At 33.6% G+C, this 3,951-nt stretch overlaps 1 long non-coding RNA gene across 1 annotated transcript; it reads left to right on the top strand.

Annotated features, from left to right (window-relative positions):
* The first annotated feature begins 632 nt into the window (after nt 1-632).
* Nucleotides 633-3,439, top strand: LOC123504763. Its single transcript, XR_006674939.1, has 4 exons — nt 633-1,098; nt 1,549-1,754; nt 1,975-2,075; nt 2,703-3,439. It is a non-coding gene; the product is annotated as an uncharacterized LOC123504763 (long non-coding RNA).
* Nucleotides 3,440-3,951: the final 512 nt, after the last annotated feature.

Below are 3,951 nucleotides of genomic sequence, written 5' to 3'. Positions count from 1 at the left end.
TTTTACTTTTTTTTATTACTAAATTTACTGTAACATTTTGGCATTGTCCCTACCTACATAGTATTTTTTTTTTGCTAGTGTCAATTCTATTTATTATATGTATGTTACTTTAATACTAATATCACATTCATTGCATTTTGCTTTAGCAAGACCTCTTCTGTCATGCATTGTTATCTGCTCTATCCGAGTTGAATTAGCTACTCAACTCGTGGTATGTAGATGATTTATGATATTTATAGTTGAGTGTTTGTTTGTTGTTTTTGTTTACATTTTCATCTTTTCATGATTTTCACTTGTGCTCAATTGCACTATATATATATATATATATATATATATATATATATATATATATATATATATATATATATATATATATATATATATATATATATATATATATATATATATATATATATATATATATATATATATATATATATATATATATATATATATATATATATATATATATATATATATATATATATATATATATATATATATATATATATATATATATATATATATATATATATATATATATATATATATATATATATATATATATATATATATATATATATATATATTGAATAATTATCACATGTATTACATGTAAGAAACAATGGACATGTTTCCGGTCAACATTTTTATTTCAAATATTGGTTCTAAGGATAACATAGGCCCTAAATTTAGCTATGGTAATAGTTTTTCTTCGTATGAATGAGTAAAAGTGGTATAAAATATGGATTAAAGTTGAGGAAAAATCACGTGACTTAGAAATGGATGCTGATTGGTCTTGACGTGTGAGCGTAGGTACGGAGCCCGCCAACAACAAAAACAATTGTGTTTCTCCAAGAGTTTGAGGTAGCTGGTTGTACTTATAGAGGTTTCTAGTCACTAGCAACGTCTGGAAACGTGACTCGTAGTCATTGGTGCTTCGTGCCGATGTGCAAGAATACTGACAAGAGTACTCCAGGGAAGATATTTGTGTCTGTGCCAAGTCATCCATCTATAAGAAAAGGCTGGTGGCTCGCAACTTGATGCGATTTTCCCATGTCCAAGGCTCATATTTACTGCTGTGAAGATCATTTCAACGTGAGTATAATGTATACATAACGCTTTCATAACATAATATGCAAGCAATTATTAGGTGTATAATGTTTCCTGAGTGAAATCTACATTTTTTAGTTGTAGAGAGCAAACTTTATAGGTGTTCAGGTCTGAAAATCTCTCATTGTGCAGCTGTAGGATATACAACAGCTTTGATTAATGTTTTTTTTTTAACATATCATTGTACTTAGTGACGTGCTTAATGCTTTCTTTGAATAGAACTAGTGTTAACCCCAAGAAAATAGGCCTTTAAGAAGGTGAAAGTAAGGACTATAAGGACACATACATACCAGTGATTAAGCTAACCTTGGTTGGATACTTAGTAATTTTCTTTGCAAATGCAAGTTTTTCCCTACATTGAAAACAGCCGTATATGTTGTTATATTCATTTTAGATTATTAGAATCCATTCATTCTTATAACTTATGATTTTCAGCTAAAAGAAGACATGGAGAGCTACTTATATTACACCATGATGGGAGGACACATCAGGCTACACCCTCACAAGTTCGACTGCCAGGGGAAGATCACACCTCAGAATGAGAACAGGGACAGGTTGCAGAGGAAGAGGAAGGTTCTGGAGATTTTTTCTTCAAAAGAAAACTTAATGGAACCTCACCAAATTAAGTGTCCATAAAGCATGTAAATACTGTAACTTACAGTTGCCAGTACAGTGTAATTCATGACAATGTTTTCATATGTGAATATCATGGCTTTCTTTTTATGTATAGATAAAATGCAGATTGCACACATATGATTTGCAGATTGCAAGTGGTCATTAGGGTATTAAGTCATACAGGCAGTGTGACTATCATGAGTTATAGGCAGATATTTATCATGTCCTCTTTTGCAACGGATCCAGCACCTCAGCCAGACCATGTGGATCAGAGGATGGAGCATGATGGGCATGTTGATCCTGAGCCACTCACCCCTTCTACACAGGACACTGGAATACAAGTGCAGGTAACCCATATTGTTCACCTGATTATAATGACATTCTACTGTACAATATAATAGTAGGCATTCTCTGTTTACAAATCACACTTCTTGCAGTGTGTCAGTCAGTTGAAGAATAGGGCCTACAGGAAGGTTATAAGCAAAGGAAGAGTTCATGAGGCAATAGTATTGGAGTGGTAATACAGTTGTAATTCATAGAGCATTGCTGTCGAACACAGACGAGCAGTCTGTTCAATGATGAACAACCCACTTTTGTTTGTAGAACAATGAACAGTAGTACTGTCCAAATGGTGTCCACATTAAACACACAGCAGCGAAAGACATTGGTTGGCCAGGCTGTGCGCAGTACTCCCGGGCACGAGCAGTGTTTGGTGTTTTCAAGCAATACGAGAACAAGCATTATGTTCGTTGTTATGTAGGTTGTTCTCAAGCAGCAGGTTGCTTTCACCACTGAAGACTTCAGAATGCAATCAAATGATTGCTACATCACAAGAGTAATAATAATAATAATAATAATAATAATAATAATAATAATAATAATAATAGTAATAATAATAATAATAATGAAATCCGTTTTCAATATCTGTTCATGGTTGATACATTTTTTTTTTTTTATTTGCAATTTGCTTCCAGGTATATCCAAGAAAAAGGTCCAAGGGGGTGCAAGTTCAACCAGTGAAGCCAGATGCGATGAACAACACAGATGGTCACATGGTGGGCAAGATGAAGAAAACTGAAAGTACATCTGAGGATTCTGTTTCCACATCACAAAGTAGTCATGTAGATCATGATAAAAGTAGACTATGTACCATTAGACAGTACTTCCAGTAGTGATGATGAAGAGAACTTTAAAAAATTAACTCTGTACACAACAAGAAAATTAATACTGAAACATCCAATGGAATACATTGGACTACACAAGAAGCATTTGTATATTTTAGATATTTTGTGTAGTCATGTAACCTACAAAGAAAGGGGACAAATTATTTCAAACAAAGATGTGGTATTAATTATGCTAATGACTATTCGTACAGGATCACCAGAGTACATGATTGCACACAGGTTTGGTGTCAGCAACAGCTGTGTTAGTCGCATCCTTACTCACTTTCTACCTGTCATAAGCGGTTGTTTGAAAGAGCTAATTTTCTGGTCACCATCCGAGACCATTAGAACAAGGCTTCCACACTCTTTCAAAGCTTACCATCATAAGGTGGAAAGTATCATTGATTGCTTTGAAATACAGATAGAAAAGCCATCCTCTGCCATGACAAAGAGTATGACTTGGTCTGATTACAAGAAATGTAATACTGTGAAGTATCTAGTGTCTGTAACTCCAGATTGATTAATTAATTTCATATCCACTGATAAGCCTGGTAGATGCAGTGATATGGAGTTATTACGGGGATGGGGTTACTTGGACTGTTTGAGACCAGGTTCTACAGTATTGGCTGATTGAGGCTTGAAAGAGGTGGAAGCTGATCTCACTGCCAGAGGATGTCATTTGGAACGTCCTGTTAATGTGAGCCAAGGGGAACAGTTACCAAACAGAACAGTCCTCAACATGAAAGTTGTTGCTGGTTTGAGGATCCATGTTGAGAGAGTAATAAGAAGAATTAGAGTTTATAAAATCCTTGGCATGCATTCATGTATTCCTCTTTCAATGATGGATCTACTAGATAATATTGTGTACATAGTTTGTGGTTTAGTTAATCTACAGGAATGAATTTGTAAAATAAATTTTTGTTAAAAGTGCACAACACTGATACAGTAAATGTACAACAGTATTATCCTGACAATACCAATCTCACATTTCAAGTATTAGTACTGAAAGTTAAATTTACTCCAGTAAAAGTAAAATAAGTACCTTGTTATAACAAGGTAC

This window comes from Portunus trituberculatus, chromosome 17 (assembly GCF_017591435.1).
Source record: "Portunus trituberculatus isolate SZX2019 chromosome 17, ASM1759143v1, whole genome shotgun sequence".
In the NCBI taxonomy this organism is placed as follows: domain Eukaryota; kingdom Metazoa; phylum Arthropoda; class Malacostraca; order Decapoda; family Portunidae; genus Portunus; species Portunus trituberculatus.
This window is presented reverse-complemented; position numbering and strand designations above follow the sequence as displayed.